The 24,878-nt window shown below is 35.2% G+C and overlaps 1 long non-coding RNA gene and 1 other non-coding gene across 2 annotated transcripts in view; one reads left to right on the plus strand and one right to left on the minus strand.

The window, feature by feature from the left end:
- Positions 1 to 24,878, minus strand: part of LOC114004709 (uncharacterized) — a 119,317-nt gene that overhangs the window by 65,655 nt on the left and 28,784 nt on the right. The gene's annotated exons all lie outside the window — the stretch shown is intronic.
- LOC114004712 (small nucleolar RNA SNORA33) lies at positions 9,760 to 9,877 on the plus strand. The gene has a single exon (XR_003546782.1). It is a non-coding gene; the product is annotated as a small nucleolar RNA SNORA33 (small nucleolar RNA).

Raw genomic sequence — 24,878 nt, forward strand, 5'->3', positions numbered from 1 at the left:
TGTCGATGTATTTTAATAAAGATCAAAACCCTTTCTTACCAAGAGCCCAACAGTTTCTACCTAACATGCACCTCCCCAACTACCAGCACATCCCCTGCTCATTTACCCTCTTCTTCCCTTCCCTCACTCTGTCCAGTCCCACAAACCAGTCTGCTATTTCTCCAATATTACCATACTAGTGTCTTCACTTTACTTCTTCTCAGGCTCTGAAACCCTCTTTCCCAAGACGGACTCTTGGCTAACTCCTGCATCTCCTTCAGGTCTTCACTCAAGTCTCACTATTTTTTTTTAATGAGACCCATCCTTGTCTCCCTACTTGTTACATCCTCTGTATTCTTGCCCCTGATCCCTTTTAGGGATCTACTTGTGCTTTTTCAAGATTATTGATCAACTTTATTTACACACACTCGAGGGGATTCCCCCCCCCAAATTGGGTCTGGTCATGCCACAATCCTCTTTTTTCTCCATTTCTCCATTTCATCAGGACCCTGGGCGCATACACACACACCCTACAAGGCTTTTATTTAGACTACTGGAATGAGATTTGATCCACCATATCAGCCATGTGGAATGAGGCTCTCTCTATGCTTAACTGCTACTCTTTGGGGCCAATTCAGCATGGGTCACTTGTTTATTGTGTCCAGTATTTATTGGGTGCTTCCTCACACTAGAATATGAGCACTGTATGGTCAGGGATCTTCATCTGGTCATTCAACAGTATATTCTAAAAACATGGCAGGGCTATAAAATATATGCCTTAATTTCTATTTTATGTCTAAAATCTAAAAAATAATCATTGATCAAAAATAAAAATTATAAGTATTTAGGGAACCAGCAGTTAGCGTAATGGCTATGTCGCTGGACTCCCACGTAGTCGACCGCGGTTCGCGTCCCAGACCCGGTGGCTTAAAACTCACGTCGGGTGCGTGTGCATGCATGCCCAAGATCCTGAGAGGAGAATAGAGGAGAAGGGATTGCGGCGTGACCATCCCCCCTGGGGGGTGATTTCTTGCTTTCTGTCTCTATGTCTCTCTCTGTCTCTCTGGCAAGCACATGTGCCCTATAGTGAAAATCTCTCCAAATAAAATAAAATAAAATAAAAATTATAAGTGTTTTAAAATAAGGCTTCCATTTCTCTTTCTCTTGTTAAGATAAACCATATAGACTTAAAAAAATGACTATTACTGGGGAAAGGCAACAAAAAGGATGAATTATAGTTTCAGATGGACAATGTGCAATACTTTTTCTTAATAATAACAATGTGATCGCCTCTAAAGTCAAACCATCTGGTTTCTATTCCCAGATCTGAGAATTTGCCATGTGACCTTAGACAAGTCACTAACTCCTCTGTGCCTTCATTTCCTCATCTGTATTATGTAAATAGTAAAAGTACCTATTTTCACATTGTGAGAAATAGTAACTACTATATATATCAGTGAGTGTTAGCTAGTAGTAGCCATTTAGCTGTAACAGCAACAGCAGCAACAGTAGTATTTTTAAACACATACTCAGAGTGGTTGGGTATTTTTTAGATGTGGACATCCCTAATCAAGGCAAAATGCACTAAGAATACATTTTTGGGGCCAGCAAGTGGCATGGAGGTTAAGGCAGCTGGATCCTACATGGTTGAATAAATGGTTTGCGATCTAGACCTGGTGGCTTGGAAAATACACTGCATATATACATATATATATATATATATATATACACACACACACAATGCATATATATACACATATATATATATACACACACACACACACACATACACATACACATATATATATACACATATATATGTATTTATATATATGTGTGTGTGTGCACAAAATAGAAGAGAAGGCATTTCAACATGGTCATCTCCCCTAGGTGGTGATTTCTCATTTTCTCTCTATCTCCCCTCTCTCTCTTTTCAGGAAGCATACTCACTCTATAGCAAACTAAAAAAGAAAGAAAGAAAGAAAGAAAGACAGACAGACAGAAAGAAAGAAAGAAAGAAAAACAGACAGACAGAAAGAAAGAAAGAAAGAAAGAAAGAAAGAAAGACAGACTTTTGCTTCACAGATGAAATATAAACATAATAATCCCTAAAATTTCTAATAGTTTTTATATTTATAAACTTTAATAATCTTTCAATAGCCCTATCCACACATAAAAATATAAAACTTAATGGCTGGAAAATTACCTTTAAAACTCCTATGCCTGGGGACCAGCAGATGGCATAATGGCTACATCACTGGACTCCCATGTAGTTGACCACAGTTCAAGTCCAGACCTGGTAGATTAAATTCATGCTGGGTGCGTATGCATGCATGCCCAAGATCCTGAGAGGAGAATGGAGAAGGGATTGCAGCACAGCCATCCCTCTGTGGGGGTAATTTCTCACTTTCCATCTCTCTGTCTCTGTCTTTCTGGAGAGCTCATGTGCCCAATAGCAAAAACCTAAAAAACAACAATAACAACAAAACTCCTATGCCTGTAGCTAAAATCACAAGTGAACAACCCTAACCACATGTGTTTGTTTAACATGCAATTAAATATAAATTAATATTATACTGATCATAAATATATACTTTCATTCCAATGATACAGTTTTTTGATAAATATTTATTACATATTGTTCATAGATTATTGTTATGGTAATACCATTAGTCTCTTTTGGGGTTTATTTATGTCCAATCATCTTGATTCATATAAAAAGAATAAAAAATGATTCATAGGTCAATAATGTATAGGAATCTATAGCAAATTTAACTATTATAAAAATAAATTAAATGGCAATGTAGTTAGTGTGAAAGATACAGTAAACATGAAGGCATTGATTTCAATTGCCTAAGCTGAATTCAATATCTCACAGAAACTTTTTAAATTGTGATTTACAAACATATTCAAACATTCATAAAAGGGTCTGTGATTTTCTATATAGTTATATATTACAGATTGAATAGGGTACCCCAAAATGGTATGTTGACATCCTAACTTCCAATATCCCAGGATGTGACCTTATTTGGAAATAGAATCTTTATAAAAATAATCAAGTTAAAAATTAGGTCATTAGGGTAGGTTTTCATACAGTTTTAAAAAGGGACATTTGGGCACAGAGACAGACACAAACTGAAGAAAAATTACATAAAGACATACAGGAAGAATGTGATATGAAGACAGAAATTTGGAATGATTCAGCTACCAGCCCAGGAATGACTGAGGCTACAAGAGAGAACCCCAAGAGAAAGGTATGACCTGCACAGTTCCTTCCCCACAGCCTTCAGAGGGACTGAGGTTTTGATAACAACCTGACTTCAGACTTCTGGCCTCTAGAAACTGAGACAGTAACATCGTGTTGTTATAAGCCACCTAGTTAGTGGTAGTTAGTTACTGCAGCTCTAAGAAACAGTACAGTATACATGACTTTCTTGATAAGGAAGAGCATGCCTAGAGAAACAAGCCCAAAAAAATGCTACCTCCCAAATAAAAAACGCAAATTTTTCAAGAACTAGAGATGCTGTTACTGCCTGATGTTTAGGGATATTCTTCCATAATCTTAATTCTAGTTGATTCAGCCTGAACCTTTTCTGCAAGGATGTCAACTGCTTCTAGAAATATTATTAAATCTGAAGAATATAATGACAGGGTAAAAGCAAATTTTTGTACCAGTATTTTTTATTGTGCTCTCTTACATTCTATAAAATACTTTCTTTTACAGTAAAATTTAATTAGGGTTTTCTATAGGAAAGGTTAATGTTTTCAGAGTTCTTTTTTTTAAAATTAGCCTAATTTATTTTATCTTGATTTATTTTTTCAAAGAGAAAAGGGATTTTCTGTGTTCTGGATACCTTGATTTTAAAGTGTAATAGAAACATACTTGATGATAATACTGGGTCAAGGATAACAAAGAGATAAACTAAGCCATATCCCACAAGTAATTTGAACCATGGTAAAGGAATGCATTGTAAAATGTGTATCAATTATATCCATTCACCAGGAACTAAGTACAAAATAACAAAGAGAAATCAACCAAAATTTCTTTTTTTATTTAAAATTTTTAACTATTTTATTTAATTTTATTTACTCATTCATTTATTTTAATTTGACCAGAAAGAGACAGAGAGAGAGAGAGAGAGAGAGAGAGAAAGGAAGCCACCAAGTCTGGGACTTGAACCATGCATGGTTGGCCATGTGGGAGTGTCCAGCACCTTAACCACCATGCCACCTGCTGGCCCCAAAATCAACCAAAATATCTAACATAAAATATTTTACTATAATTAAGAACAGTTTGTATTATATCATCCTTATTTAATATTTGAGAAATTAAATTCATTCTGAGTTCTAATTCCTAGCTTATTCTTATATGTAATGCACAGAACCAACTTGAATAATAATTGTGAGAATGAAGACATATTTACTCCTTTCTCTCCTACTCAAAAGTTCCTTCCTTTTTTCCTCTTGGAATGTCTCCTTCTTTTAGGTTCACACAGATTTTTTTCTGATTCCTTTCTGTGCACTAACTTAATTCATGTTTTAAATCCCTTAGATATTTTAGTCTTTAGTGAAAATACGAAGTTTGTAAAAGATTATGTGTATTACATAATATTGTAGCAATGAAGGCCTGCTCCCCAAAAGAAAGGAAGTGAATTGATATAACCTGCATGGAGGACAAGAGGAGTTGGATTTCAAAGAATGGCAAAACCATGGAGGTACAAAGAATACCAATCACTGATCAGAAGTGGGAATCTGGAGTCACCAACCCAGGCAAGCTGGCCACAAGGGGAGGCACATAAAGGATGTGGTTAAGTGCACAGATTATGGAGTCACACTACATCCATTAGCCGAGTGGCTTAGCAACTACGTGATCTTGAACACTAGTTTTTTTGTTTTGTTTTGTTTTAAGAGGTTTTCACTTATAGGGCACGTGCACTCGCCAGACAGACAGAGAGAGACAGAGAGACAGAAAATGAGACATAAAATGAGGGGGGATGGCCACGTTGCAGTCCCTTCTCCTCCGTTCTCCTCTCAGGATCTTGGGCACGCACGCACACGCGCCCAGCGTGAGTTTTAAGCCACCGGGTCCAGGACGCAAACCGCAGTCTACTACGTGGGAGTTCAGTGACATAGCCATTACGCTAACTGCTAGTCCCCTTGAACACTAGTTTTCTCATCAGTTAGGAAAAGATATATTGGGTTGTTGGAAAAGTTATGACGTATTTTTCTATGAAAAAAATGCATCATGACTTTTCCGATGACCTAATAATAAACCTCATTATTTTATTATTGGGATAAAGTGCAATGATTTCTTTAAAGATCTTAGCACAGTATTTGGGTGACACATTCTGATCACCTGATACTAACCAGCAATTAGTAAAGAGGGATAGCTATGGTCAAGAGGGTAAGAATGACCCATTAAGTATCAAAGCTGATCCTAGAGTAATTTTCTGCATTCTTATTCTTATTCTTTTTTATTAATCTAGCAGAGTAGGATATTCTCTGTCTATGTCAGGTAGAAAAAAATAGCCTCCATTTCCAAGTCTTCATATTTTCATTTGGACCCAGGGCTTTAAAAATACCAATGGCAGGGCCAGCAGGTGGCATGGTGGTTAAGGACTCTGGACTCCCACACGGCCAACCATGGTTTGAGTCCTGGACGTAGCGGCTTGCTTGCTCTCTCTCTCTCTCTCTCTCTGTCGTCCCTCTCTGGTCAAACTAAATTAAGTTAAAAAATATACCAGTACCTTGTTATGTCTAAAATTTTTGTCTTCAGCCTTTCAGCTTCTTCAGAATTGCATTATTTCACAGTCTATTTAGTGCATCCACTTCAGTGTCCATAGACTTTTAAGTTGTCCCTGTGATACTCATCCTGGTTTTCATGCCCTTGTGGAATCCCTTCCCCTGAGTGTGGTCTGGTCAAGAACTGACACTTAAATATAAACAAGACTCCATCTTGCTAGGTGACATGCTCTAGAGCTTTGCCCTCCCTGGAGGCTTTAAAGAAGCAACCTTCCATAAACCATAAAGCAGCAAGACAAAGAAAATTCCTGATGGCTTGCAAGGACTTAGAAACAGACACTATTCCCACCAAGCCTCTAGATGAGAACCCACTGACTGAGACCTCATTTGCAGATTTGCAGAGAACCCAACTAAGCTATGTCCAGACTCCAACCACATAGACATTGCAAGATATTAAGTCTGCACTGTTTTAAACCAGTAAATTTGAGATAATTTGTTATACAGCATAGAAACCAAGCACCAGGAACTAATAGACATTTTCTCACAAATTCATCACATCAAAAATAAGAGTACTGATCCCTCTCACGGCCAAATCTGTATCTTTTATGTGTTTTTCTGTCTAAGTTAATGGTCCCACCATTCACCCAGCTGATTAGGCAAAACACCTCAGAACCATTTGGAGAGTGGAGGTCCAAATGTTCTGGCCCAAGGCTAACTCTTACCTCATGTTCTACCTCTGTTCTACTTGTTCATTTTTGCCTAGTCACACTGATTTCCTTACTGTTTCTTAATCATCCAGAGCAAATTCCCTACAATAGTCATTTACTTTACTGTCCTTTCTGTCGGGAATGATTTTCTCTTAAATATTCTCAAGACTTGCTTTATTTTTCTTTTATTCACATCTCTGTTCTTATGTTGTATCCTGATGAGGCCTTTCAGGAATGATCTACTAAAGCAGAAAACTATGATTGCCATTTCATTAATCTTGTCTTAATTTTTTTCTTATAGCACTTATTAAAATGATCATTATTATCATTATTATTGTTTGTCCATTTATATTTTGTTGTCACACTAGAACATAAGCTACTAAATGCTAGATAACTTACAGGTTTTGTTCATTTCTATATTTTAAAACAAAATAAGGTGCAAAGGAACCATTTGATCAATTAGGCATAAAATTGCATTTGAAATCATTTTGGAAATATTCTAGAAAAGACATTCTGTCACAATGCTTATAGAGATCAAGTCATCTCAGGGACAAGTGCAAGAGTATACTTCAAACTATTATTGAATCTTCAGTGATAACTAATAATGAGACAATATTGTCTTCAGCTTTTTACATTGTTTTAAGAAATGATTTAAATGAATTATCCTTACAAAGTAAAGAGGATCCCTAACTACAGCTCTTGACCTCTCTGCCAGCAATCATTTTTTTACCTTTCCATTATGTAATTAGCACAAAGAAATAAATTGTGTGGCCAAAAAGTTAGACAACTTATTCCCCAAGTATTTTAATGGTGAGCATTAAAGTCAGGCCTGTAATATTATTCGACAGAGGGCAGAGACTGTGTTCACAGGAGGTTTGCTTAGGGTGACTCTATCCATCATACTGCCACTGTTTGACAGTCACAGACAAGAATACCTAGAAACTGCAAATGAATTTTCTCACTAACAATTCATGGTAATTTGAAGAATGCTGTATTTGGCAAACTTCTCTTACACTGCTCCATATGCTACAATATAAGGACGCTGCTTTTTATGCAGCCCAAGTTCTGTACAATACGGTATTTTGCTAACAGAGTGAAGTAATGTGCTAAATCAATTCAATCAAGTAATTCTCCCCTCTCTTGTCTGAGTCAGGGCTTTGCTTCTGGAGAACTGGGTAGCTCAGATGATTGATAACAAAATACATAACCTTTCACCTCCAAGTCACCAGTTTGAACACAAGCTAGTTGAGTAACGAGAGACATTTGTTTCCATCAGCTGCTCATCAGAGGTTTGCACGAAATGAATGGCTAGTCTCTATTTGCTTACTGGACCTGAAATAATAGTTACTTGCAATGAAAAATATATCATGCTGTGAGTAGAGGCCTAGAGTATCATTATCCTAATTTCCTTATCCAAGGCCCTAAAGATTTGCGATTGGCTGGCACTTATCAACATCAAAAAATTATCATTTTAGATTTTGAATAATTAAAATAAAAATAAATGCATGCAGTTTAGAAACAAAACAAGTATGCATGTAATAATTACAGTTTTGTCTTAGACTTGTTTTCATTTCTCAGAAATTGAGATGTCATATCTTGAAAATTTTAAAAAGATTTTATAATTTGTTTATGTTGATAAGGTAACAAATTTAAAAGTAAACTGACAGAAGGATGTTTGTTTCTGATCTTTCAAGATGAAGAAAATTATATCTTCCTATGTTCAACTGGCCTTAGATACAGTGAGTTATATTTATTGGGGCCCTCATATTTCCTATAAGCTATCAGAGTGTAAGTAATAAAAGAAACAAGCATTTTCACAGAGTATTTTAAAATATATGCTATTTGGCCAACCATGGAACTACAGCAGTTACACAATACTCTGTGATGCCTAGGCCATATTAAAAGGTATATTCACACACACACACACCCTTATATGTAGGTTATTTGCAATAGTCTTCTTTATGTTCAGTAGTGGGTACCTATACTCACCGTAATGGTTAAAAGTCATCATTTATAGCTATTCAAAAATATATGATTTGTGCTTCCTAGAACAAATTACTATATTATACCTTTCTGCCCCTATTAAAGTTAGGTAACTAAATGTAACTTGCTTTTTCTAATGAAATGTGCATGGAAATGACGTGCCACTCATCTCATTGCCATAATCATAAAAACATGAATGAACATTGTACTGATCCCACTTATGTATGAGTCAGATGTATTTTTGCTGTATTAAACACATGAGATTTAAGAGCTATTCATTACCAGAAGATTACTTAGTCTATCCTGACTGATACAAATCTATTTTAAACATGACATTGATAGCAAAATTTGTCTCCAAGGATGCAAAAGTAGAAAAGTCTGAAAAGAAGTAGTATATCTATATATATAGCATAAGAAAGGATAATAGAAAAGCCATAATGAAAGAATTAGAGAAAGATTTATGCATGGGGAATTATATAAATTATTGAAGGGGAGGGGAAATAGATTTTTGCTATTAGTACCTGAGATGTGGGAACTACTACTCAGGGAGATTTCTGAAAACCTGAAAATACTGGAGACAGAAGGTAGCTTATGTTTAAGGTGCTGGATTCCCACATGGCTGTTTTAAGATTATTCATCAAGGGAAAAACCAAACTTACCAATGAGAGAAAATCAACATGATTTCTTTACCAGAAGGTAAACCAAGGTATATTTTATGTGGATAGAAAATTTCCAACATTTTCTTGTGAATAACATGTAAGTATCTATAATCCCTGGAAATACTATACTGATTCAACCAACAGTGATATGTTTAGAATTATAGTAAAAGGGAAAGCGTGCGTAAGTATCAAAAGGGGAGCAGTGAAAGAGGAGAAATAACATCGTACCTTCATCTTCCAAGAAATTCATCATAACTAAAAATCAGCAAATATCAGTATATACCTGTTATTTAGAAATATGAACTAAAATACTAGAAGAAGCAGTTAAATTAGTTCAAAGTGACTGTCTCTGGGTAATGGAACTTAAACATACAGGAGAGGTAGATGAGAAAAGTATGAAAAAATGATATTTCAAAAAGGTATGTTTAATATCTAACAAAAATTAAATGTCTAAGTAAAACTAAAGAAACAAAAACATAGGCATGTCATTTTTATCATCTGAATTTCTGTTTTGGTATCATGAAGATTAAAACAGATTTAGTATTATAATGTAATTATCAAAGAAAATATATGTTCATTTTATAAAACTTATAAAATATTGAAAATAATTTCCTTAGACATACTCCTCCAGACAATGTCCAGAGTTGTTCAATCTCAGATGGAAAATGACATTCTAAAATGAAATAAGGAAGCCAGCCGATGAATCTGCTTTGCTGTATGTATTTCTGCAGGAATTTAGAAAAAGCTGGCAATAGTAAAGCCATGTTATGAGCCTTAAGTCATTAAGTTCCAAAAATGGCTACAACGAATTGCAATGGTGGGAAGCATTTCATTAGACATAGTTCATCATTACAGTTTCACTGAAACTGATGCTAAGAACTTAGTGAAATTTTAAATACTAATGAGAAAAAAATTTAAAAATAAAATGAAGGAACCACTTAACCAGAAATCAGAATTTTATTTCAATACTGAGGCTGTCTGCTATCTCAGTATACACAGGTAACAACGAAATGCCAGTTCAATAAGTAACCGTAGATTTAAAGTTTCCACCTGATAACTGAACATAAGAAAATAATCAATGCAGATTATTAGCACACAAGTAATGCACAATATTCAAAAGAGCTTTGAAATGATAAAGGAAATCATTACTTGTGATGGTTCACACAATTATATTATTGTGAAAAACACAAGAACACTCAACTAATCTATCTCATTGAAGGCTTTTGATCATTGAGTGAAGTAAAGAAATAACCAAAGAGGAAAATAGACAATGGTAGAGCTTTTTTCTCCTTCCTCCCTCCCTCCCTTTTCCTTCCTTTACTGTAAAAAGCAAGTGAAAGAAAGGTTAATTTATAGTAAGTAAAATGTTTCTCCTTGGGAAATAGTTGTCTTGGCTTAGGATTCAGCATGAATCAATCTTAGCTGAGGAGTAGGAGGAGGAAAACAGGATTTACCAGCCACATTTTGATGGTTGTGACCTCCAGGGCTTACCATTCTTGTAGATGTTGTTTTTTGACTCGTAGTTTTCTAATGTCTCTCACTAAATTGATTATTGCCTTTAGAAGTAATTTCATGGCTTTTGGAGTACTATAGCTTTATCTTTCTAACCTTCATGGCGCTGTGAAAGATTGGTCTCATTTCTTGTTAATTCTGATTCTTCTTTGAGGTTATTCTCACTCTCCAAGGGAATCATCAGGTACAGTGTTTATTAGTCTTACACATCATGCCACCTCTGGAGAATTTATACTGACTAATTCATCTTCCTTGACAATTGCCAAAATAAATGCTAGCCCGAGCAGTAGCTTTATTTCTGTGAACTTATTTTATTGTGTGCCACCTTTCATAGCAGAAAGCGGTCATAAAGACCAAATAGACAAGGACTTCCTATTTCCAATATTACATGTAGTAGTCAGTTTTAAATCATTTTAGCTCCAAAACTTCTTTTGAAATAGTTTCACCCTACTTTTGTTATCTGACATATTCATTTCTTCTTGTAAATGGCAGCAAAGAGAAGTGGAAGAAACAATTCACTAGTTTTAGAGTCTAGATTCTTGTCTCAGCTGTATGTATGATCTTATACAACTTACTTAAGTTCTTGAAACTTCTGTCCTATCATCTACAAAATGTAAAACCTTACCTCTAAATTTGGCTCAAGTTTGAAGTCTTCATGGCCAGTAAGAGATAGTATCTTACCTGTCAAATCTTCAAACACTAAGTTCACCCAAAAGCATAGTTTACTCTCCATTTATTAAAATGCATCTAGAATGTAATGCCCCAAATCTCTCAATAAAAAAAAAAAAGTCTTACTATAAAGTGCTCTTTTACATTACACAAATAAAAGACCAGTAGATGCCAAAATCACAAAAGTATGGAACCAGGTCTTAAAGCAAGTTAGTAGAGTAGTAGTATTCTTGATTTTTTTCCTCAAAAATTCCATATTCCGAGTCCAAAATCTGGCCTTTATCAGAAAGAGAATTTCCAATTTCTGGGTTTAAATAAACAGGAGAAAGAGGACAAATCTTCCTTACAGAATAATTCTGTTAAATGTAGAAAAAGTGATAGAAATAGAAAATCACCATTAGAATCCAACATCAATAATTGCTACAGATGAAGTTCACTGATGCATGTTAAAATTAGCAGACAAAATTTCAAAGGGAAATAGGATACTTGCATTTCCCCAAACTCTCTCCTTCTCAAATATGTAGTAACTATTGTGGTGATTTTATCATACAAGCACCAAAATTTTGATACACTTCACTCCAAAACATGGAGCTTAGCTCTCCTTTGAGTGTGGGACGAATGTAATAAAATAGTTTACATGCAAAGAAAAGAACATGTAAAGGGAAAAGCAGTGGCTTTATAGTGGAGAAACCTGGCAGACACAACCTTTAAAAGTGATTCAGGTTAAGCTCATCAGTGATAATGCATGTTGGTATGATGTACCTCTGCAAGGATACAATGAGGAGGAAACATTACCTCTGTAGAATTCTTTCATAACACCCAGAATAACCACGAGAGGAAAAAAACAAAAACAAAAACAGGTAAACCCAAACTGAAAGACATTCTATGAAACACCTGATCCATAATCTTTGAAACTCTCAAGGTCATGAAAACCAAGAAAATACTGAGAAAAGGCTATAAACGGAGGAAACTAAGAACAGAAGTCATATAACCACATTATAGTACTCTGGATTGGATCTAAAAAAAGACAAAAAAAAAACCCACTAATAGAAAACTGTATATCAGAAAAATATCTGTTTTGCAAGATCTAGAGAATATTTTTTTTTGGGTGCAATATTTCTTTTTTTTATTACACTAGATTACATATAACTTTACATTGACTTCCATTGCTTTTTCAAAAGGGAATGCCATGCATGTCAGTCAATACAGAGATATCAATCTCCCCGCTTTATCATTCAATATCTTTTCCATGCTTTTCCCAATAATTATTGTTATAATTTTTTTTAAACAGTCAATCACTATTTCTCATTTTGCTTATTAAAAAGACTTCACCCATCATGAAATACTTCCCAGACCGGTTCATTTGAGAATACTATACATGTCATCATCAACAGGTAATAAACCATATCTATTTCTCATTAACATCCTGCCTCTCTATTGTTCACTGCTGTCTTTATCCTCTTCTCTCTCCTTTTTTTTTTTATACTTTGTTTTTTATTATAAAATTTTTTTTTTCTCATCACAACACACATATGAATTTTCCATCCAAAATACACTGTGCATTGGCTCAATCAAGCACATCAACATATATGTTCTCAGCAAATGATTTCCCAATTTTTGTGTCCTGCATACCTTGCCTTTTGTTTTGCCATCCTAGATTCCCCATCCCCACCCTCTGCCATGTCCCATCTTCCTCCTCCATTGTCCCTAACATTCATGATTGCCCTCAATGCCTTCCGCCCCCCCCATTCAATTGTTCTACCAATGAACTCAATTAGTCTAAGTATATCCACTAGCTAGCACAGCTGACATATCCTTACACATGTATCCAAATCTGATCCTAGGCATAAACCCCAGGGAGTAGAATGAACATACTATAAAGTAGACCCCAGTTGTGTCCATACAACTCTCTTCAGTCATCAAATGTGCATTTTTTTTTCCTCCTGCTTATTATTATTTTATTTTATATTAAATTATATTGCCTAACACTCATTCCCTGAGTATCATCACAACACACCAAGTGTAGTTTCCCATCTAGGATAAACTACATAGTGTCTTAATCAAGCATGTCGTCACCAATACTGTTCCATTTCTACTTTCATACATATAAATATGTTTTTTATCCTATGTTTGACCCTCAGCCCTTTCCCCCTCTCCCAATTACTCTATCTCTGCTATAGACAGCTATCCTCCAGAGGGGTCATTGAAAATGCGATACCTGCGAGTAGAGGGAGAGGGGTCACGAGTCCAAAGTTTTTAACAATAGGGAAAATAGATTCCATTCAAGGTTGGATCAAGTGTGGGTCTCATAGAGAATATTTAAAATTCTACAATAAGAAGTCAAACAATTCCACTGAAGATAAGTAACAAATTACATATAGCAACCAAAATGGTTAATTTAAAAAAAAAAAAACTGACAGCATCAAATATTGAAGATGTATAGCAAATGTAACTCTTGAACATTGACAGTGGAAATATAAAATGATACAACCACTGTATTAAAAGTGTCTCATTGGGACCAGCAGTTGGTGTAATGGCTATGTCGTGTGACTCTCATGTAGCCAACACTGGTTCAAGTCCCGGACCCAGTGGATTTTAAACTCATGCCAGGCGCGTGTGCGTGCGTGCCCAAGATCCTGAGAGGAGAATGGGGGAGAAGAGATTACGGCATGGCCATTCACCCTGGGGGGTGATTTCTCACTTTCTGTCTCTCTGTCTCTCTCTGTCTTTCTGGTGAGCGCATGCGCCCTATAGCAAAAATCTCTCTTAAAAAAAAAAAGTGTTTCATATACAAACTCACGTTTACCATATGACCTAAAGATCCCATTACTAGATAGTTACTCCAAAAAATTAAAACATACATCCATAAAGAGAACAATCAAACGTTAATAACAGCTCTATTAGCTATAGCTACAAATTGAAAATGACTCAAATATTCAACTTGGACACAGATAAATAAATTTTTGGTTATATATACAAGATGTTACAGTTTTTAAACAAGACAAATACTGACACATACAAAGGCATGGGTGGATGTCAAAAATATCATGTAATAAAAAAAGTCAGACATAAAAGACTGCATAGTATATTAGTCAATTTCTATTAAAAAGCCAAATAAAATAAATTTATAATAAGAGAAAACTGATCAGTAGTGCTAGACCCAGGAGTGGTGAGAGAGAATTCACTGCTAAGGGGTACAGAGAACTATGTAATGTAATGGAAAAGTTTTATATTATGAATATTGTCAAATTACATCAAACTGCACATTGACTGGTGAATTTTATTGTATGTAACTTATATCTCAAAAAAGATCATCAAAAACAATTTTTAAAATGCTGAAAATAGATCCTCAGATAAGTACATAATATCTGACAAATTAGAGGGGTAGCCTTGGAATACCAACCTAAATGTTTAGGACCATTCAAACATGTTTTCTACTTTAGACATTCATAGGCATCATATTGTTTGTGAAAATGGATGAATATAAGTAGTAGTTGAAATGCCAAGACATCAAATTAAGGCTTGATAATATTACACGATTATGGAGGAGCCAAGTTAATATGTCTGTCTGAGCTGAAAACAGTACACTTAAGCCTTGGGACAAATTTCAAGGTAATCTATGTATAGTATATCATCGGCAAGGGGACATGTGTGTATCAGACACCACAGTCTCTGAGGGGACTGAAAGAATACTCCGCATCTAAGATTTGATGGAAGTTAAGTAACTTGGTAAATAATTGAACCAGAAGGACTGAGTAAACCCTGCTTTGCCCAATCCCTTCTGTGTTTTGTTCCATAGCTCTCTCTATATGAGGCTAATGATAATATTGATCCCAATATATAACCATTGATTATTTTAATATCACCTTAAATACATAAAAGTGCATGAAATAATCTTAAAGAAACCTCTGAAAAATGTAAGATCTTAATAAAAGACTCAATGTACAAAGATAATAAATATATTAATATTCAAAAATAACTATAGATGATTATTCCTCTTAAAATATGGCATGAATTATGAACATTTTTCTGCTTTATTAAGTTATAATTGACAAAGTTGGATATATTTAACGTATACAATGTGATCATTATATATATATATATGTATTTTGTGAAATGATTACTACAATTAAGTTAATTAGCATATCCATCATCTCACAATCCGTTTTTTTAATGATAATGCTTAAGAACTACTCTCTCAGCAAATTTCAAATATACAATACAGTATTATTAACTATAGTCACTATGCTGCACATTAGATCTTCAGAATTTATTCATCTTATAACTGAAATTTCATACCCTTTGACCAACATCTCTCCATTCTCCTCCCCCTACAGCCTCTGGCAACCAACATTATTCTCTCTGATATAGTGTACCTACATCAACTTGAATTCTACATTACAAAGAAGGAAGCTATAAAGATTGGAACCTTTTTCTAATTTTTCTGCTTTTTCCTTGGACTATGTATATTGTATTTTCTTTGAAATACATATAAGAAAATGAAGAAAACATATGGAAGAAACATTATATGATAATCTGCTTTACATGATAATAATTCTTTACACAGTGGTGATGTGTCCCAATGCTATGAAGTTAAAAGAATCTTGAAATAAACAGTTTTTATAGGAAAGAAAATTTTAATTAAAATTTTAAAATATATTTTATTGTATGTTTGTACATTCAATCACTGCATATCATTACAACATGCAAAGTAAATTTTCCCATCATGATTTTTAAAAAATTTGCCGAAAGGCATATGTGCTCACTGGAGAGAGAAACACACATACAGAGAGAGGAGTGAGAAAGCAACCTCCATGGGTGATGGTCACACGGCAATCCCTTCTCTATTCCTCCCTCCTTTCAGGATTTCCAGCACACACACAGCTACCTGGCATTTTATTTAAGCAACTGGGTCTGGGACTTGTGAGATCTAGTCACATTAACCACTGAACCATCTGCTAGCCTCCTGAAATACACATTTATGTTTCATTATAATTACATGCATTAGTAAAACTGTTCTTCCCAACCTCATAGTTAGAAGAGGTGGCCCTTCCTCTTTTTGTTCTGTCTTAAAGAAAAAAGAGGCCATAAACATTACTAAAAACTATTCAGGTTTGTGTTAATTTCAATAAAATTTGAATTTCACAAGAATGAAGGATGAGTTGTACCTTTAGACTTTAACAGTTAGCCTTTGTGTACTAGAGCAAATTATGCCATTTAGGATGTTTATCCTCGAAGTCCCTACTCAAACTCAGTAATGAGTACCCGCCTGCCTTCATCCCTCCATGCCTGCTTTGTTTACTGAATTACATGTTCATTAATGAGTAACACCAGAATAGAGCCAGAATTTGGCCCCAGCCTAACTCCATCTCCATGACCACTCTGCACTTCAGTCAAACCCTATTAATTGGTTCTCCTTTCACACTGTGACCTCCTTGAAAACAGATGAGGAGAGGATCCCTCTATGCCAGGCTTCTAGCATAATGTCTGGCTCATTTTCAGTACACAGTAACAGGTTAATAAATATTTTTATCTGCTATGCTTTTTTGTCATCTCTCCTTCTGTTCCATTACCCCCAAGTGTACTTCTTTCGCACCCCAAATCTTTTCATTTCCAAGGCCAAGACTGCATGCTCTACCATAGGAACTGTAGTTTTTAAAGGTTTAAATAAATCAGTGCCTGTCCATTGTTCATCTAGAAACTATAGCCCTCTCTCTGCCAAAAAGTGTTCAAAGAGAATAGAGATGTGATGATAGAAAGATGAAAGGACAGCCAAAAGCAGCACAGGTCAAGCAAGGATACAGGGAACTGTAGGAGAAGGATGCCCCCAGCTGTGCATCCTGAACACTGCTGAGGGAATATATTTCTTCAAATAAATGTATCATTTAAAACACAAAACAAAACAAAACTTGTTTATAATGAGAGGTACGCAGGCAGGCTATGAGAGAGTCTCTAATACTTCATTTGGTACAAAGCCTAAAGAAACTGGGAAGGAAAGGATGAATGGAAAAAAAACACGAATAAAATAATTTTTGAAATGGGTAGTTCACTGGTGAGGTTGTAGAAAGAGAGATTCAGTCTTGAGGGCCGTTGAATTGGACAAAATTGCATCTAGAGCAGTCTCTATAAGAAAGCACATTAATGAAAGGGAGAAAAAATTGAATGATAAAAATGATCAATCCCAAAGGAAAGGGGGAAGCACAAAATAGGCAGGAAAAACAAAAAGCAAATTGTAAAATGGCAGCTTTAAATATGTCAACAATCACATTATGTATAAATGTACTAAATGGTTAAATTAACAGCAAAAGATTGTTAGGTAAAATTAAAAATTTTGTGAGATAAATCTAAAATAAAAATACAGAAAGTAGATGACAAAATCATCACATAGAAACAATAAAAACAAAGCCTAAAGAAAATGAAAAGAAGAGAGTAATAAACATTAGAGCAAAAATTTCAGAAATTGAATGCAAATGTACACAAGAATGGATACAGTCCAAAAAAGATCCTTTGAAAAGGCTAGTAAAATGGGGACCAGCAGTTGGCATAATGGCTCTGTTGCTGGACTCCCATGTAGATGATGGCAGTTCAAGTCACGGACCTGGTGGCTTAAACCCACACCAAGCATATGTGCATGCGTGCCCAAGATCCTGAGAAGAGAATGGAGGAGAAGGGATTGTGGCATGGCCATATGAACATTTTTCTGCTTTATTAAGTTATAATTGACAAAGTTGGATATATTTAACGTATACAATGTGATCATTATATATATATATATGTATTTTGTGAAATGATTACTACAATTAAGTTAATTAGCATATCCATCATCTCACAATCCGTTTTTTTAATGATAATGCTTAAGAACTACTCTCTCAGCAAATTTCAAATATACAATACAGTATTATTAACTATAGTCACTATGCTGCACATTAGATCTTCAGAATTTATTCATCTTATAACTGAAATTTCATACCCTTTGACCAACATCTCTCCATTCTCCTCCCCCTACAGCCTCTGGCAACCAACATTATTCTCTCTGATATAGTGTACCTACATCAACTTGAATTCTACATTACAAAGAAGGAAGCTATAAAGATTGGAACCTTTTTCTAATTTTTCTGCTTTTTCCTTGGACTATGTATATTGTATTTTCTTTGAAATACATATAAGAAAATGAAGAAAACATATGGAAGAAACATTATATGATAATCTGCTTTACATGATAATAATTCTTTACACAGTGGTGATGTGTCCCAATGCTATGAAGTTAAAAGAATCTTGAAATAAACAGTTTTTATAGGAAAGAAAATTTTAATTAAAATTTTAAAATATATTTTATTGTATGTTTGTACATTCAATCACTGCATATCATTACAACATGCAAAGTAAATTTTCCCATCATGATTTTTAAAAAATTTGCCGAAAGGCATATGTGCTCACTGGAGAGAGAAACACACATACAGAGAGAGGAGTGAGAAAGCAACCTCCATGGGTGATGGTCACACGGCAATCCCTTCTCTATTCCTCCCTCCTTTCAGGATTTCCAGCACACACACAGCTACCTGGCATTTTATTTAAGCAACTGGGTCTGGGACTTGTGAGATCTAGTCACATTAACCACTGAACCATCTGCTAGCCTCCTGAAATACACATTTATGTTTCATTATAATTACATGCATTAGTAAAACTGTTCTTCCCAACCTCATAGTTAGAAGAGGTGGCCCTTCCTCTTTTTGTTCTGTCTTAAAGAAAAAAGAGGCCATAAACATTACTAAAAACTATTCAGGTTTGTGTTAATTTCAATAAAATTTGAATTTCACAAGAATGAAGGATGAGTTGTACCTTTAGACTTTAACAGTTAGCCTTTGTGTACTAGAGCAAATTATGCCATTTAGGATGTTTATCCTCGAAGTCCCTACTCAAACTCAGTAATGAGTACCCGCCTGCCTTCATCCCTCCATGCCTGCTTTGTTTACTGAATTACATGTTCATTAATGAGTAACACCAGAATAGAGCCAGAATTTGGCCCCAGCCTAACTCCATCTCCATGACCACTCTGCACTTCAGTCAAACCCTATTAATTGGTTCTCCTTTCACACTGTGACCTCCTTGAAAACAGATGAGGAGAGGATCCCTCTATGCCAGGCTTCTAGCATAATGTCTGGCTCATTTTCAGTACACAGTAACAGGTTAATAAATATTTTTATCTGCTATGCTTTTTTGTCATCTCTCCTTCTGTTCCATTACCCCCAAGTGTACTTCTTTCGCACCCCAAATCTTTTCATTTCCAAGGCCAAGACTGCATGCTCTACCATAGGAACTGTAGTTTTTAAAGGTTTAAATAAATCAGTGCCTGTCCATTGTTCATCTAGAAACTATAGCCCTCTCTCTGCCAAAAAGTGTTCAAAGAGAATAGAGATGTGATGATAGAAAGATGAAAGGACAGCCAAAAGCAGCACAGGTCAAGCAAGGATACAGGGAACTGTAGGAGAAGGATGCCCCCAGCTGTGCATCCTGAACACTGCTGAGGGAATATATTTCTTCAAATAAATGTATCATTTAAAACACAAAACAAAACAAAACTTGTTTATAATGAGAGGTACGCAGGCAGGCTATGAGAGAGTCTCTAATACTTCATTTGGTACAAAGCCTAAAGAAACTGGGAAGGAAAGGATGAATGGAAAAAAAACACGAATAAAATAATTTTTGAAATGGGTAGTTCACTGGTGAGGTTGTAGAAAGAGAGATTCAGTCTTGAGGGCCGTTGAATTGGACAAAATTGCATCTAGAGCAGTCTCTATAAGAAAGCACATTAATGAAAGGGAGAAAAAATTGAATGATAAAAATGATCAATCCCAAAGGAAAGGGGGAAGCACAAAATAGGCAGGAAAAACAAAAAGCAAATTGTAAAATGGCAGCTTTAAATATGTCAACAATCACATTATGTATAAATGTACTAAATGGTTAAATTAACAGCAAAAGATTGTTAGGTAAAATTAAAAATTTTGTGAGATAAATCTAAAATAAAAATACAGAAAGTAGATGACAAAATCATCACATAGAAACAATAAAAACAAAGCCTAAAGAAAATGAAAAGAAGAGAGTAATAAACATTAGAGCAAAAATTTCAGAAATTGAATGCAAATGTACACAAGAATGGATACAGTCCAAAAAAGATCCTTTGAAAAGGCTAGTAAAATGGGGACCAGCAGTTGGCATAATGGCTCTGTTGCTGGACTCCCATGTAGATGATGGCAGTTCAAGTCACGGACCTGGTGGCTTAAACCCACACCAAGCATATGTGCATGCGTGCCCAAGATCCTGAGAAGAGAATGGAGGAGAAGGGATTGTGGCATGGCCATCCCCCCAGGGGATGTCGCTTTCTGTCTCTCTGTCTCTCTCCTTCTGGCAAGTGCACATGCGTGTAGTGAAAGCCTCTCAAAAAAATATATATATATATTTATTTATAAAAAAAATATATATATATATAAAATGACCTGATCAGACTGAGTAAGAAAAAAATGGGGAAGGAAAAATATCAGAAACAAAAAAGGGGGAAAGTAGATTCTGTAGTAAGTAAAAGATGTTAGAATTTATATAATTAACATGATACTGAGAAAAGTGAGATAACAGACAAATTCCTAAGAAAAATAAAAAAGAGAAAAATTTGAATGGCCCTGTATCAAAGAATGGCAAATAGGGTGCTGGATGGTAGTGCAAAAATAAAACTCAATGCTCGTGAAGCTGACCAACACGGGAAGGTTCTGGTTTCTGTTCTGAGACCCCACCCACTCCCCAAAATATGGGGACTGCCCGAGGCTAAGGGTGGATCATGATGTCTAGACACTGTTGGGGTGCTGTCTCTCTCTCTCTCTCTCTCGTTCAATGAAGAAATAAATAGACATGTTTTTTAAAAATGAAAATAATAACTATCAAACAAACACAAAGAAGGAAACTGAAGCTGACCCCCTGGCCCAATGGTTAATAGAGCCAGATACCACATGGCTGAATACATAGTTTGAATCCTGGCCCTGACAACTTGAAAAGCACACTTGTGCATATGCATGCATGTCCAAAGCACTGATGGGACATGTGGAATAAAGATAGGAAAAGTGGAGGAAGGCAATCTCTCTCGCTTTCTCTTGCAGTTTCTCTTTTTCTCTGGTGACCACATAAGTCCTCTGGCAACTAAAAGAAAAAAATATTAGAGAGAGAGAGAGAAAGAGAAATATGTATATAGGTAAATATCATGAAAGGAAATATTTTAATACCATTAAAAAGTATTAATATGAAAAAAATAAGGGAGAAAAGTAGACTACATGAAAACTTAAAGCATTTTATCAAAAGACCCCAGAAAAAGAATGAAAAGAAAAGCTACAGCAAGACAAGACAGTAGTACTAAATATAGTTGTACAAGGGTTCATAAATAGAATGTAGAAGGGGTTTACATAAACCAATAAGAAAATGGCAAGCAACACAAAAGAAAAATGGGCAAAAGACTGAAAGTTACATTTTAGAAAAGAAAATATTTAAAAATTACTCCAAACAACTATTTATCTTGATAGATTCTGAAGTCAGTAATTCAGACAGAGTATAACAGGAATGTATGTTCTCTGCTCCATGATGTTTGAATTCTCAGGTGGAAGGCTCCAAATGTGGGGAGCTGGACTAATCTAAAGATCTGTTCGCTTATATGTTAGGCAATTGTTGCTGGCTGATGGCTGTCGGCTGTCATCCAAATTGAGATTATTGGCCAGAACAACTCCCTGTGGCCATTTCAGGATGGCTGGGTCCCAACAGCAAACACCTGGAGAAATTGCCAGATACAAGTCATATTCCTTTTAAAACCTAGCTTCAGAAATCATGTGTCATTTCTGCCACATTCTAATCATAAAAGCAGTTATAAAGTTCAGCCCAATTTCAAAGGAAGTAGAAACAAAATCTACCTCTTGATATGAAGGAACAAGTTTTTAGAAATATCATCATTACTACTTTTGGAAAACACAGTCTGCCTAATCTCTCTATGAAGTGTCTATGAAACATTCCACCAGAGTGACCATACATTTTTTCCTTCACAAAGAAAGTCTCTCATAAATTCTAAATGGCAAGAATAACTGAAAGATATTTCTGATCACAATATGATATTAAAAAAATGAAAAAAAAAAACAGAAAGCAATTGTTTTATAAATCAATGGGGCCTAGCCTGTGGTACAGTTGGTAGAAAAGTGAACTAAAATACTTGAAGCCAAATGGCTGTCTGTGAGTTCATATCCCCAGGTCAGCCCAAAAACCTGCCCAGCTCATGTGTGCATGCCCAAGACCCTGACATGCTAGAGGCTAGGGAGAGGGGATCGCAGCATAATGAGACCCTGCTGAGGGATTTATCCCCTCCATGCACATGAATGTACTCTCTATCATAACTAAAATAAAATAAACTTTAAAAAGTCAATTTCAGGGCCAGCTGGTAACACTGTGGTTAAGGCAGCCGGATTCCACATGGTCAACTGTGTAGTTTGAATCCCAAACCCAGCAACATAAAAAAAGCAACAGACATGTGTGCCCAAATCACAAGAGAATGGAATTGAAGGGACTGCGGTGTGGACATCCCCCGAAGAGGTGACTTGTCACTTCCCCTCCCTCTCTCTCTGTCTCTCTGTCTCTCTTCAGTGAGCACACATGCCCTATGGCAAACTAAATTAACAAAAACAGGCAAAAGCATTATTTCAGAGAAGGTAACAGGGATATAGACGAAAATAGAACAAATAATAAGAAAATACATTGCTAAATTTAATTTAAATAAGTTGAGAAATTAGATAAGATGGATGATTCTCTAGGAAAATACAAGTTATTAAAGTGAATCCCAAAGAGAAAATCTAAATAGATCAATTGCTAAAAAATTATTAAAGATGTAGAAACATAACAATATCACCTATTGGGAGTCATATTTAGGTGAGTTCCAAAAATCTGTTTTGTTTGTTTTATATCTGCCAGAGAGCATGTGAGCTGATCAGAGAGAGGTAGAAAGAGAAGGAAAGTGAGAAAACACTTCCCACGGGGTCACGCTGCAATCTTTTCTCCTCCATTCTTTCCTTTACTTGGATTTAGCGCACACACACTCATGCACTCACTGTGCTTTTCGAATCACTGGGTCCAGGATTCAAACTACTCCAGCCACCTACCACCAGGCCATCAGCTGGTCCTCCCCAAACCTTTAAGATCTAAGGCAATGTAAAAATATTTCCAAGTATTAGGACCAGCAGTTGGTGTAATGGCTATGTCACTGGACTTCCAACTAGTCAACCACGGCTCGAGTCCCAAACCCAGTGGCTTAAACTCACACTGGGTGCATGTATGTACATACCCAAGATCCTGAGAAGAGAATGGAGGAGAAGGTATTGTAGCGTGACCACCCCCCACCCTGAGGGGAGTGATTTCTCACTTTCTGTCTTTCTGTCTCTCTCTGTCTTTCTGGCGAGTACACATGCCCTATAACAAAATCTTCTCCAAAAAAACAATAATAAAATATTTCCAAGTATTGAAAAACAATAAAATTTCCAAATATTTTTAATGAGTATAACATTGTTAACAATCCTACAAGGGAGCAAAGAAAAGGGAAAATTATAGAGCAATGTTATTTTTAAATATTTATACAAAAATCCTAAGTATTAGCAAACTGAACACTAGAATAATGTATGACATAAAGTACTCAATAAATATCAAATGAATGAGTTGACTAAGTCAAAGTAATTCTGAAAATTAGTATATCATTTAAGAAATGAAATGGTATGCTTGCATAATACAGAGATAGCAATGATCAGAATAGACCAGAAGGACTAGAAGTTGGCCAAAAAAAAAAAAAATTAAAAATAAAAGAGAGAAAATATTTAAAATTAGAGAAAAAGTTGGCTCATAACAACTCAATTGTTTTAACTAAATGACTGCTAGAACAAGAAATAAAATGTAGACGGATCCTTACACTTTATAACAAAATAAATTTCAGATGAATTAATATTTAAATACAAAAAGGTAGCCCCCAAAGCACTAGAAAACTCTTGGTAGAATTTTTCAAATTGTCTCAGAAATGGGATATTTTATAAATATGAAAGAAACCTCAGAAATTGTTTCAAAATGTCAAAAAAATTTGACTACAAAATTCTTTTTTACAATTTTTAAAAAAATAAAACACAAAACCAAAGGAGAATGCATTTGCAATTTGTATCACATGCAAATGGTTATTTTTCTCAGTATATAGAAGTTCCTAAAAATAAATGGAAAAACAACCGACAACCCAGTAGAAACATTAATAAAGTATATAAACAAGCCAAACTGAATTAAATAATTTTAAGCATATGAAAATATACTCAATTTCACTAATAGGAGAATGCAAATCAACTGACAATTACGTGTTCTTATTTACCTATTTCATTAAAGCATAAAAAACAATGATAGCACACTGCATTCGAAAGGGTAGATACAGGTTATGAGGCACTCTTACACCCTACTGCTGGAAGTATAAACTGGAGGGAGCAACTTCTTTGAAGAATATATCAGTTATCCATTATCAGCATAACAAATTACCCCCCAAACCTAGCAGCTTAAACAAGTGTTTATTTTCTCCAACAATTTTTCT

This window comes from Tupaia chinensis, unplaced genomic scaffold (genome assembly GCF_000334495.1).
Source record: "Tupaia chinensis unplaced genomic scaffold, TupChi_1.0 Scaffold139677_1, whole genome shotgun sequence".
Taxonomy (NCBI): domain Eukaryota; kingdom Metazoa; phylum Chordata; class Mammalia; order Scandentia; family Tupaiidae; genus Tupaia; species Tupaia belangeri.